This window comes from Physeter macrocephalus, chromosome 11 (genome assembly GCF_002837175.3).
Source record: "Physeter macrocephalus isolate SW-GA chromosome 11, ASM283717v5, whole genome shotgun sequence".
Classification (NCBI taxonomy): domain Eukaryota; kingdom Metazoa; phylum Chordata; class Mammalia; order Artiodactyla; family Physeteridae; genus Physeter; species Physeter macrocephalus.
Window position 1 is genome coordinate 56034571 of NC_041224.1, and position 13979 is coordinate 56048549.

At 45.4% G+C, this 13979-nt stretch overlaps 1 long non-coding RNA gene across 1 annotated transcript; it reads left to right on the top strand.

Moving 5' to 3' along the window:
• The first annotated feature begins 464 nt into the window (after positions 1 to 464).
• LOC102987591 (uncharacterized) lies at positions 465 to 12281 on the top strand. The gene is made up of 7 exons (XR_449417.4): positions 465 to 983; positions 3892 to 4027; positions 4251 to 4540; positions 5502 to 5633; positions 7490 to 7593; positions 9250 to 9322; positions 9865 to 12281. It is a non-coding gene; the product is annotated as an uncharacterized lncRNA (long non-coding RNA).
• Positions 12282 to 13979: the final 1698 nt, after the last annotated feature.

Below are 13979 nucleotides of genomic sequence, written 5' to 3' on the forward strand. Positions count from 1 at the left end.
TACTTCCACTTATTTTTTTCATTCTTTTTTTTATTGAAGTATAGTTAATTTTGTTTCAAGTGTACAGCAAAGTGATTCAGTTATACATACATATATATTTTTTTCAGATTCTTTTCCCATATACGTTATTACAGACTACTGAGTATAGTTCCCTATGCTACACAGCAGGTCCTTGTTGTTCCACTTATTTTAAATTACAAATGTGTGAAGCCTTAAGCTGACTGTATATCTCATTGATGCCATGTCCCACCACCACGAAGAGCTAGGCCCCTCTGCAAGCTTCTCACTTGTACACTTGCCCTTGACTCTCCTGAGGACCCCAGCCCACCATCCCCCAACACACGTTCACGCACGTGCACACCTAGAGCCATCATCACCTCCACCACTTCTCTCATATGGGGCAAAGGCCGACCACGATTATGTGTTAACATTTCACCTGTTTTGGTGAGTCTGCAACATGGACAAAACCTGGGTTCAGTCCCTGGTTCTTCCCAGGTACCAAATGGATGATTTGAGGCAAGTTGTTTTGGCCTCTCTGAATTTGTTTCCTCCTCTGTCTAAGCCTGTCCTTTATGGTTGCATTAAAGAATAAAACAGAAAATATGTCCCGGGTCTGGTGCGTGGCAGGCTATCAGTAAATATTAGGGCTGTTGATGCCCTTTCTCCACTCCTGGCCCATTCTGAAAGGAAGAGAGAGCAGCTGTCTGTCTCTAAAATAGAACCACCGCCATCCCATACTAGCCCAAGACTAAGGGGTCTCGTAGGGTACTTTTACCCTTTGAAGTAGCCTCCTGAGTCTCCCGCCTTCACTGCCCCAAACTTTTAAAGGGAAGGGGCATCTCTGGAGAGAGGCTTGGTGGTGCTGGCACCATTCTCTGAAATTAATGCCTAATTTTTTTCTTTTGTTTTAGAGTCAACCATTAACAAAACACCAGATGAGTGTGTCTGAGGACTCCTCAGGGAGGGAGGCCCATCTGGAAAGGGTGAGCCTCCTTGCGTTTCAGCAAGTGGTGCATTTCCCTTTCCCAGGCCCCTGTGTTGTGAAGCTCACGGCCAGCAGCAGGGGCCATACGTGGCGGGAGGGGCGGGGGATGCAAGGTGTGGGTTAATGCTCCCCGCACTTTCAGGCACACGAGAATCACCTGGGGACCTTGTCAAAATGCAGATTCTGACTATGGTCTGGGGCAGGCCTGAGGTTCTACATTTCTCACCAGCACCAGGCAATGCCAGTGCTGCTGGTCCGTGGACCACACTTGGAGTAGCAGGGCTCTGGGTTGTCACTTGGACTGGAATGTTGGCATTACTCAGAGAGACTGTAGGTGGTGGGAGGAAACAGGAACCAACTCATTCAGCCCAGGAGTCGCAGTCCAGAAGGGAGCATGTGATGCCCACACCAGCCTGGACTCTGGGGGGGGGGGATGAGGCCCTGGGAAAGTTCCACAAGACTGGATACAGTGAGAAAGAAGTAATTCCTCACCAGGGAATTGGGGCATCTTAGGTAACCTAAACTCACAAGTGCCGCCTCCAGCCCTCCCAGGCTCACAGCAGGCACTGAGGGAGCTAAGGCACCAGTCAGGGCTACAGGGAGGCAAGTGCTAGGGTGCAAAATTCAAGGAGGTGCCCACTCTTGAGGTCATGCAAGTACGTGCGCTCGAAGGCCTCCTTGGCTTTTTTTTTCTTTTCTTTTAAATTTATTATTTTCTTCCTTCCCTCCTTCCTTCCTTCCTTCCTTCCTTCCTTCCTCCCTCCCTCCCTCCCTCCCTCCCTCCCTCCCTCCCTTCCTTCCTTCTTTTCGTGTTGGGTCTTCGTTGCTGCAAGCAGGCTTTCTCTAGTTGCGGCGAGTGGGCTTCTCATTGTGGTGGCTTTTCTTGTCGCGGAGCATGGGCTCTAGGTGCACGGGCTTCAGTAGTTGTGGCTCACGGGCTCTAGAGTGCTGGCTCAGTAGTTGTGGCGCATGGGCTTAGTTGCTCTGCAGCATGTGGGATCTTCCCAGACCAGGGCTCGAACCCGTGTTCCCTGCATTGACAGGCGGATTCTTAACCACTGTGCCACCAGGGAAGCCCGGCCTCCTTGGCTTTTGCACCCTGGAGGCCTCACTTACCTCTGCCTAGTCCAGCCCTGCTAAGGCAGACACCAGTCACTCTTTGGTTTCCCTCTTTGATGTTCCATCTGGGACAGCCAGCTTGACCCTCTGTGCCCCTGTTTGTTCCTCAAGAAAATAAAGATAACAAAGTGAAAGTGAGGAAGATAGTGCTTACCATAAACATCTTCAGAATCTATTTATCTTGGAACGTCTGGCACCTAACCCAGGACCTGGAATGTAGTAGTAGGTGCTCAGTAAATGTTTTGTTCAATGAATGATTGAATCTTATCACTCAATGGAAAGGACCTTTCCTTATCTAATTGCAGTTCTCCCCTATCAGAGGGCAGGGGCTGTTTTTCATCATCTCTGTACTTAGTGTGCTCCTGGAATATAATAGAGGCCAGTAGAAGTCTGTTGAATTTACTAGAAGTGAAACTCATTCTCCCTGAAGATAAGAAAGTCAGTAGTTGTTTACAAGGTGGCAAATGAGGGGCCTTGTTCAAACTATTTCCCTTGTTCTTCTTGAAATTCCTGTGTTGATAATTTGTTCCTTTGACTTCCCTTTTCCTTACCCACTTATCTTACTTTATTTTTATTTTTATTTTTTTTAGCCTTATTGTGGCTTTTAATTTGATATGCCATCTTCCAGAACGTGCCCCCGGTTAAAGGGATTTCAGCTCTCACGGAGGAGGTGGGAAGGTTTGGTTTTGTTCAGGGTGGGGATGCCAGGTTACCTTTACCACCAGAGGAAGCCCTGAGTGGTTCTTTTTTTCCCCAGAGTGGTTTTTTTTAATTGAGATATAGTTGATTTACAATGTTGTGTTAGTGTCTGCTATACAGCAAAGTAATTCAGTTATACATATATATATTCTTTTTTCATATTCTTTTCCATTATGGTTTATCACAGGATATTGAATATTGTTCCCTTTGCTATAAGTAGGACCTTGTTGTTTACCTATTTTATACATAGTAGTTTATATCTGCTAATCTCAAACTCCTAATTTACACCCCCCCCCATTGTCTTACTTTAAAATAACAGGCCCATAGGGAAAGGATTACATTAACCAAAAACAAAACTTTGCCATCATTGCATTTTTTCCTTGGGGATTTTGTAAACCAGGCAGACTATCTCTTGTGGGCCCTATTCAAGCCACTGCCTGTTTTTGTACAACCTGAGTGCTAAGAATGGCTTTTAAATTTTTTAATGGTTGAAAAAAGCTCAAAAGAAGAATAATAGTTCATGATATATGAAAATTATGTAAAATTCAAATGTCAGTGTTTATAAGTAAAGTTTTACTGGGACACAGTCACATCCATTCAGTTCTGTGATGTCTGTGGCTGTTTTGTGCTACAATAGTGGAGCTGAGTGGCTATGACAGAAACTTAGGGTCCACAAAGTCTAAAATATTTACTCTTTGGCTCCTTTACAGAAAAAGTTTGTTGACTCCCTAGTCTCAGAGAAGACTGTTTGTACTCCAGCACTTATCCTATTGGCTTGTTCCAGTATCTTTTACACAATCACTAGATATAACCTAATATACACTAGATATAACCTAATTTTAGTGAGGAAGCGACACTCATTTTAGAAGCTCCGTAGATTCCCAGAAAGTTATGTGTAAGTAGAAATCTTATGAATAAAATCATGGTTTAAATATTTTTTATATTTCTACTTAAAATAATTATTTAGGTATAGAGAGATGACAATGTTCTGTCTCTGAGTTTTGGAGTCAGGTTTGTTTGAAGCAGGCACCGTGTTACCGCAGAGGCACCTCCTCTTTATCTTGTCTTTTCACTGCTCATAATTCCAGGGACTCAGGCTGTCGGCGCTGGTGCACTCCATGCTTAATCTCAGTCTCGGCTCCCTGGAGGCAGACTGCTTGAATTATGCTCTTACGAGAGAGGGACAGTTATCTCAGGGCTGGAGGAGGAAGTGATTTATTCCAGGTACTCCCAACAATATTCCTGGGAAGTCTTCTGTCCGCAGCTAAATGGTTTCCATACTGCAAGGAGTAGGGGTGGGCAACAACAGGCAAGGATAGGAATACCAGAATTGGTATTTCTCCCCTTGTCCCCCACCGCACCCTCAAGGTTAGCCGTAAGTGTGAGGTTGCCCTTGTGGCCCCCCTATTCCCACATGGACTCTCTCCACAAACTTTTGGTTTTGCAGCTGGTCGGCTTGAAGGAATGTGAACTTAGGCTGAGTTGGCAGCACAGAGATTTTCAAGTGTGACATCACCTCCCAGTCGGGAAAGTTGACGAAGTCTGATCCCAGCCTGAAAGTTGTGATTTCCCCTGGCTCTCTGGAATTCTAGGTGTTCCTGGATTTGCCAGAGGCATTCTGTTGCCCTCAGCAGTGTGAGTCTTGGAGCTCCATTCTCCCTTCTCACCTTATTGCTGCGTGAGAATTCACAGGCCACTGGCAGGATGGGAGCCTTCTAGCCAGCCTCCGGATTGCAGGTGAGCAATTTGAAAGTCAAGTCCACCTTTAGGATGGAGGAGAGTTAATGGAAGGCTACAGGCTTTCACCTTGCCTCCCCCGGTGAATTTTTCCATCTGCCGTTTTCGTAGTGTTATGTGGTATATGTCAAGAAATACCTTTAAACCAAGAATCCCCAATCTTTTCCTCAGGTGAAGAGACTTTGCCTTTGTCAAGAGTCATAAAATCCCAGTAGTACCACACAACACTTCTGACACCAGATGTATGGGTTTTCCACACATCAAGCCATTCTCTGACACCAGCTGGGTGTCCTACCATTCAGTTCAGTTCTGCACTATGTACTTAGAGTTAGCATTGGATCCCACAGGTTAAGGGCTCCGTCCCACAAGACTGTTCCCACTCCAGGGGGACAATTCCCACTTGCCAATCCCAAGTCCCAGGCTGTCACCTCTACTTCTGACTATCCCCTGGCTATAAATCGAAGTTCCTTGACCCCCCCTCCTTGGGTTAAAAAATTTGCTAGGATGGCTCACAGAACTCAGGAAAATATTTACTTTTGTTTACCAGTTTACTATAAAGGATATAATGAAGAGATGAGGGAATTCCCTGGTGATCCAGTGGTTACGACTGGGAGCTTTCACAGCCGGGGGGCCTGGGTTCGATCCCTGGTGAGGGAACTAAGATCCCACAAGCCGCATGGTGTGGCACAGCAAAAAAATAAAATAAAAAAGATTTGAACGAATAGCCAGATGAAGAGATACAGGGCAAGGTCCCGTAGGGTCCCGAGTGCAGGAGCTTCTGTGCCCGTGGAGTTGGGACATACCACCATCCTAGCTTGGAGGTGGGTGGCAGGTAGAACCATGAAGGCAGATTATTAATGGATGGGACTAAGTCATTAAAAAGGAGTGAGAGGAACTACTATATGCCAGACAGAGGAAGCACCATCTCTGATGCGGATATCAGTATTTCTTTATATTACAGAAAATATAAAAATACAGCTTCAAGACACATGCCCTGGACTCTGCTCTCAGACTGCCAACCATAAGCTCCCACTGGTTCCTTGGACTTTGCACAGGTTCTCTTATTCAACGCTTGCAATAACTATATGAACAGGTAATATTATCTCCTTTATAAATGAAAACAAAATTGAGGCTCAGAAAGCACACAGAGCTGGGAAGTGGTAGAGCTGGGATTGGAACACAGGACTGGCGTGTGCAAAGTTCAAGTTCTTTTTTTTACCATTTTCTGCTACTTTTCTGCTGAGAATGCTAATGAGCTTCAGGGAGGAGAGGAGGGGCCCAGTGGGAGTGGCTGGTTTGAGGACGGGCCAGGCAAGGCTCCAAGGCCTTCTGATGGACTGCCTGTCTGTTCTTCAGGGAACCCTGGGATGAGCTGTAACTGGAGTGAAAGTCCAAGGGAGAAGACAGACGTCCCACAGGCAGAGAAAGCTGAGCCCGCTTCCCCCACAGTGTGGGCCATGGCTTTACAAGAGGATTGGGCAGTTGGACCCAATCCATGCTGACCCAGATAACAGAATCAGCCTTTTTAATTAGTTCATCTGGTTCACCTGGTGGAAGTGACAGTCACTCATAGTTCAGGAGGTGCAATTTTCCATCCCCCGAGTAGCACAACCATCCCTTTAAAGGGACTTCACTTGTAAAGTTCACTGAGGAGACCCCTGCCCACCAGCACCACATTATAACTGCTGTGGACCCTGGGTACTCTGACTTTTATGGGCTCCTTCCTCCATAAAAAATGTTTAAATTTTATTTTATGTCTGCATTGGTGTGAAGACAAATATATTAATATTTTATATTAAAACATTTTCTTCGGGGGCTTCCCTGGTGGCGCAGTGGTTTAGAGTCCGCCTGCCGATGCAGGGGACACGGGTTCGTGCCCCGGTCCGGGAGGATTCCACATGCCGCGGAGCGGCTGGGCCCGTGAGCCATGGCCGCTGAGCCTGTGCGTCCGGAGCCTGTGCTCCCCAAAGGGAGAGGCCACAGCAGTGAGAGGCCCGCGTACCGCAAAAAAAAAAAACACATTTTCTTCAACCTAAAAATTTTTTTTTTCTTCTGATTTTAAAAGCAATTAAAACACATTCATGGGCCTCCTAGAGTGTCATGTGCCCTGGGCACTGCACCTCTCATGATTTAACAGAGAAGTTGGCCCTGCTGCCCACCCCTTCACCCTCTGCTCCATCCCACCTCCGTGGCCCTGTTTGCTCAAACAAGCAAACAGTCTGTATTTGCTGAAGGAAATTCTCAGTACACTGCATTTCTTCCCGGAAGAAAGCCGAGTAATAAAAGGCAGTCGAAGGGAAAGAGACCCTGAGAAAGCCCAGGACTGGGAGTCGAGAGGCCTGGGTCTCAGTTGGGACTTTGCCACCTGACTCCTCAGTTGTCCTGTGGAGACAGGGGTATGTTGTTTCAGGGGTGTGTTGAAGGTCAGAGGACCCAGAGGCAGGACCATGAGCGGGAGTAAATTTTCAATGAAGCCAGAGCTCAGATTGATCTAATTACTTTCTAACGGTGAAAAAGGCAAGCAAAAGCCTTGACCTGAGAGATGGGAGGTCCCCATCCCGGAAGTGGCCAGCAGGGGCTCCTGCCTAGGTGCTCTCAGGGGATTGATGCACCAGATAATGCTTGTGAAAGGAGACAGAAAATTCAAGGGATCTGGAGAGTGCAGGCATTCCTGGCAAGTCTGCTGATTGAGAGAGAAGCAGCCAGACAAGGGAAGGGGACAGTGTGACCTAGGCTCCCTGGAGAGCAGCCCTGGGCAGGGTGGCCACACTGCTGGCACAGGCAGCTTGGAGGATGTGGGGTGAGAGAGGGTGGGCACGGGGTGGAAAGGGTAGCGCTGACCAGATGGCAGGAAGCTGCGAGGGACTTGAGTGACCTCTCTCCACAGCCCTCAGAATTTGTCACATCTCCCACTTCATGAAATGTTCAGCGTGGTTGGATATTTTGTAGGAAACAACGAAGGAGCTGAGCTCTGTGACCAGTTTCGATACCAGCTGAAACCAAAACATGAGCAGATACACAAGAGCAAAGAATCAGAAGATGCCAGAAGTGAGGTGAGGGACGGGTCAGAGTCTTGGGAAGGGCTTTTATCAACAGCAATCAGGGCCGTCTGGCCAGCAGGCCCCGCTGGCACAGGGCCTCTTGCAGACCAGCTTTTTCAAAAGCCTGTGAAAACATGTGAGATGAGAAAAAAATTAATGGATCTAAAACACAAAAAGTATAAAATTGAAAGTAATACATTTTAATGAAGCATCCATAAGACATAAAATTATGTCAACTTCATTCATTTTTCAATTTAGTGTTTATAAATTATTTACATTTGAAAAGAAAGCTACGGTTTGATTCTCTCTCTCTATAAAATTTCCTGTGTGTGTGTGATGACAGCCCACAAATCATAGTCAGTCATATAGTCAGTGAATAACTGGTAGCTAAATAATTTCAAAAGCAAAATTAAGAAAACCCTTTTGATTTTTTCCACAGCAAAAAATGTTATATTTCATGTGAAATGTGGGTATATGCTAATGTGTTTGATATGATGTGGAATGTGGACTCCATAACTAAAAGGCCCTGGGGCTTGTTACGGTCTGAAACCAGCCCTGGTCATAGGCCCTGGAATTGGGGTGTAGGCCAAGTTGAACAGGTCTATGAGGAGTGAGATGGGGGCCTCAGCTGATGTCAGATAATAACTGCATTAGGTGAACTCAGAGCCTTCCAATTCAGAGTGCATCTGTACACAAGTCCTTTCAACCCTGAAGGGCTAGTCAGATGTATAAGCTTTTATTTGTATTTGTATTTTTTATCTTTTATATACAATGTGTTATGCATTTTTTAATCATTTTTAAAATTTTTTATTTTTTATACAATTTTGAAAGGTTACCCTCCATTTACAAAATATTGGCCATATTCCCCATGTTGTACAATACATCCTTGTAGCCTGTCTTAACTCTCACTCCCCGATCCTTTTAATGCCCCTTCTCCACACTGGTAACCAGTAGCTTGTTATCTATATCTGTGAATCTGCTTCTTTTCTGTCATATTCATTCGTTTGTTGTATTTTTTAGATACCACATATACGTGATATCATACAGTATTTGTCTTTCTTTGTCTGACACTGAGCATAATGCCCTCCAAGTCCATCTATGTTGCTGCACGTGGCAACATTTCATTCTTTTTTATGGCTGAGTAGTATTCCTGTGTGTGTGTGTGTGTGTGTGTGTGTGTGTGTGTGTGTGTGTGTGTGTGTGTATCACCTCTTCTTTATCCAGATAGATGAGCTTTTAGATATGGCGAGCATAAAGCTCTCTGGAAGGAAGAAGCACCTTACAAGTGTAGTGAACTGTTATATTAAGTCTCCACTAGGGCTAAAGTAACTCATGGAGGAGAAATGAGCAGGTGATAAATTACTACTTGGCTGGTGGCAGGGAGCCTACACATGTCAGGAGACCTGCGTATGAGGCAAGGAGCCAGTGGGGGGCCTCTGGCCTGGACTGGCTGACATGTAGCATTGCTTAGCAGTGGTAGGTGTCCTGGTGGCAGCTGGAATGTACTGTTACCCACTCAAGCTCTAAAAGCCGACACTGATTGCCATCTTCCCCGTTTTTCCCCCTTAGTGATTTCACTCTTACACTTGAGAAAAGGGAAGAGAAATAAAAAGTGCTCTCCAGACGTCTCTCTCCCCGCCTCATTTTTTGTCTTGGTCCTTTTCCCAGGCTCCTGTTGTGCCATGCCCTTTCTCGTCACACCCAGCTGTGTTCTCTCCCTGCCCCAGGCCTCCGCAGCCAGGTTTGTTTGCCTGCATGTTTCTTTCAGTGAGGCCACAAAGGTGGGACCAGTAGATACCCCACTGGAAGCCTCGCAGGCTGGATGCAGAGCTGTGAGTGGTGGAGAGGGGGGAGGCCAGCCTGAGGAGCCCCAGGGGTAACCATGGGAGAACCCAGGCCCCCCATCACCCCACCACCAGTGGCTCTGGGCAGAGGACCTCAGCCCTGAAGTAGCAGTGAGGAGGTGCTGGCTGTAAGTCCCCTGGTGTTTGATCCTCATGGCAGGTGACCCGGGGAAGGCAGTTTAATGGGTCTGTGTGTCTCTCTATCATGGGTGTCAGTGATCAGAAAGGAGCAGCCAAAGAGCAAAGGGGAGCAGTGGCCCTCCTTCCCCAAGGAGACCCCGCCCCTTCCCAGGGCTACCTCCATCACACCAGGGTCCCTTCAGACCCTGAAGTCTAATCGTTTTCACAGCCATGAACTAACATTCATCTAGTACTTCCCTGCACCCTGTGATGCTGGGAACAAGGTGGGGCAGGTGTCAGAATTATGCCCATTTTACAGGTGAGGAAACAGTTTGGGAGTGAACTGACTGGCCAGTGTTCTGGGGCTAGTAATGGAATGAGCTGATCAACATTGGAACCTCATTCTTCTGACTCCAAGCTCACGGTGTGTGGGCTTGAGCTCTGAGCCCACAGGAAGCGCCGGCTCCCGCTAAGCCGCCAGTTAGGCCATGAGTGAGTATTTGGAGTAGGAGTATGTACGCAGTGAGTACATGCGATCCCAGAACCAGAATTTCTGTCTCAGGCAACCCTCAAGGCTCTTAAAATGCAGACGTCATTGTACAGCCGTTGAACTTTAGAGGGGAAGATTATTTCTTTTATGGCAAAATTCATTCATTCATTTATTCATGTGTTCATTCACTCAACAAGTATATATATTAAGCAATACTCCATCTCCAATAAACGCAAGCCAATTTGCCAAAAATCAGCACCCCACTAAAACCCCATCTGCAACATAATCAACTCACTCCATTTGTCGATTTAATCACTTTGTTAACTGACTAGTTTACTAGTTTTACCAAATTTACTCATTTTATGAGCTTGAACAGTAATGTTTTAACAATTAAAATATTGGCTATACAGACATAGTAGAAATCAACATTTTTTCCACATGAAATACTACTTTTCCAGGCAAAATTCCAGCCTTTAACTAACTATACGATGGGATTATTTTGGCTGCCTCTGGTTTCTTTATGTGCTTTATTTTCAAACTTGAAACATTTAAATATTTTTTTGTCAGTTTCTTGAAAGGATATAAGCTTGAACTTTATAGGGGCAGTGCAGGGAAATGGCTACGTAGGAAGGCCTGGACCTGGACCCAGCCTGCCTGGGGTGTCAGCCCAGCTCTGCCACTTTCTTAGGGACAGCTTACTTGTACATATGTGATGTGATCTCAGCCATTTTATGTACAAACACTGGGGGAAGAAAAAACACATCATGATAATAACGGGGTTATTTCTGGGTGGTGGGATCGTGAGTAACTTTACTTGCCTTCCTCATAACTTTTGTCAGTAAAAAGAATTAATCAATGGTCAATCTAAGAAAGAAAGGGAAAATTTTATTCGAGCCAAGCTGAGGACTATAGCCCAGAAGACAGCCGGCTACTCTGAGAAACTGCACTGAAGAGGTAAGGGGAGAGGTCAGTAATGTGATGATTTGGGGGAAGAGGGTATGTGCAATCAAGCACACATCTCAGTAGAAGGTTGCTGCTAGTCACAAGAAACAGACAGCTTAGGTGATAATTGTAGTACTTTTCTAAGTATGGGAAGATGCAAGAATCCAGGTCATAAAAAATTTTCCCTTAAAATATCTAACTATCTAAAGGCCTGTTCTGCCAGATTTCCCAGAGTACAGAGTGCCACATTCCAGATCTTCACTCTGAATTGCTTTCTCGGGTGTATTGTACGTCAGCAACCGCAGTGGCTAATCACTTGATTCTTGTAGAACTAGATGGTGGGCAACATTCTTTATTTTACGATCACTTCCCTTTTGGTCTTAATTTCAACCAAGGTTTGGGAGGCATTTGGTGACCAATTTGTCCCACGGTGCTAGAAATGCTCGTTCCCAGGTTAGGTGAGGATTTCATTGATAGGCCACTCAACGTGCTATTACTGGACCAGGCCCTGTGAACAGTAGCCCAAAGTCTGTTGTGGTCCAGGAAATGGTTCCCTCTTGTTGCTTCTTCCCATATAGAGATACACCATTACAATCCTTGATCATATAGAACTATATATTTGGCCAATCATTTCAAGTCACCTAATCATCATTAATTTTATCTGAGGCTCAGTCACATATTTGATAATGCAAGAAATAATCTTATAAAATAGCAAAATACAAGTAATATAGCTGGTAACATTAATAAGATCATAAGTAAGTATTTAAGCTGAGAACTTCCATTAGCTGTGGCCCAGTATCTCCCCAGGTAGTCTAACCAGTCTGTTCTGCATTAAGTGATGATATATTGACATGGTACATAAAGTTCACCAAAGATGTCTGCACATACAAGGTGAGTGGTGGGTCATCGTGACCCCTTACAGGATTGAGAAAGGAATGTTATCTTCTAAGGAGTTACATAGCTGGCACCAGAAGGAGAAAAATTGATCTTTATGGTTGAGCAGGTATTTCTGCTGTTGGGGAAGTCTGGTTAACACATAATGTAGATGCACAATGCACACTACAGGGGAGAGAGGAAGCCAAAGGGCAGAGAAAAAGTTTTATGTTTAAATTTTTCTTGTCTTGCCTTAAAATGTGAATTTTATTTCAACACTTTTCTATATGTTTTAAGACATCCTTTTAATGATTTTAAGCGTAACTACATAAGAGGAACTATACCAGGGCTTCCCTGGTGGCGCAGTGGTTGAGAATCCGCCTGCCGATGCAGGGGACACGGGTTCGTGCCCCGGTCCGGGAGGATCCCACATGCCGCGGAGCGGCTGGGCCCGTGAGCCATGGCCGCTGAGCCTGTGCGTCCGGAGCCTGTGCTCCGCAACGGGAGAGGCCACAACAGTGAGAGGCCCGCACCGCAAAAAAAAAAAAAAAAAAAAAAAAAAAGAGGAACTATACCAGAGGGCTTCGTATATGTTGTTTTATTTAGTCCTCACAGCCAACACCCAAGATAGGTAATATTATCACCATTTTACAGAAAAAGAAACTGAGGCTCCAAAGCATTAAGTAACTTGCATGTGGTCCCACCCCCCCCGAGGAATCTGGCTTCCTCATCTCATGCTAATATTACTTCCTCTGGCTCAACCTAAGAGTCCTTCTCTGTTAAATGTGTAATATCTGCATCTCAAAATATGGAGGAAGGATGGAGTGAGATGTTGATGTATGAAAGCCCACTGCAATGATACAGCCCTCTATAAAGAATGATATGAATGAGGAGCATGTGTTATATTCACTGTGCTGTTCTAAGGCTCTGTATATATTATGTTCCTTCAGTCAGCTCAATGAGCCTTCAAGGCAGGTGGCCATTATTATCCTCATTTTACAGAAAATCATATCAAGGAACAGAGAGGGTAACATGCCAAGTTCACACAACTGTACATGATATTAATGATCTCAGTGGGAGCGTTTCCATTGTAAATGACTTCTGGGTCATCTTTCCCAATCTCCCCTTTGATTTCCTCAGGGAGAGAAAGGGAAGCACCCTACTAGAAGTCAGACAGTCCACCTGGCTCAGCAGGAGGTAGATGAGGGGTGGGAGGCAGGTCAGAGATCAGAGGTCAGGCATTAGGATCAGCACCTTAATTGGTGCTTGTTGACCTTGCTTTCCAAGGACTGTAGGGGACAACCACAAACTCCAAGGACACTGCTGCCACCTGCTGTTCACACATTTTCCAGCCAAGGCTTCTCCCCAACATCAAGATCTTCACCACTGTCTTCCCCAGACCCCTTCTGTGGCCTGGGTAAGAGAATTTCAACCTTTCAATTTCAAATACAGGAAGGGTAAGCCCTTAGCAGAAGTAGAAGGGCTCCAATAAGAGAGTGCAGAGATGCTTCTGAGCCATGCAACCTGGAGGCAAGACCTTGCTTCTTTGAATCTGTCTTCATCTGTAAAACAAAGACAACCATATCTGCTTCATACAATTGCTTTTAAGATGAAATAAGATTTTTTCCCTCTACAATCTACCTTCTTTTTTTAATATTTATTTATTTATTTGGCTGCATTGGGTCTTAGTTGCAGCATGTGGGATCTTCATTGCAGCATGCAGGATCTTTCATTGCAGCCCGCAGGCTTCTCTCTAGTTGTGGTGCGTGGGCTCAGTAGTTGTGGCGCACGGGCTGTCTAGTTGTGACACGCAGGATCTAGAGCACGTGGGCTTAGTTGCCCCGTGGCATATGGGATCTTAGTTCCCCAACAAGTGATTGAACCCACGTCCCTGCATTGCGGGGGCAGATTCTTAACTACTGGACCACCAGGAAAGTCCCACAGTCTACCTTTTTTTTCTTCTTTTTAAAAAATTTTTTCTAGATTTTTTTGATGATGGCCATTCTGACCGGTGTGAGATGATATCTCATTGTCGTTTTGATTTGCATTTCTCTAATGATTAATGATGTTGAGCATTCTTTCATGTGTTCGTTGGCAATCTGTATATCTTCTTTGGAGAAATGTCTATT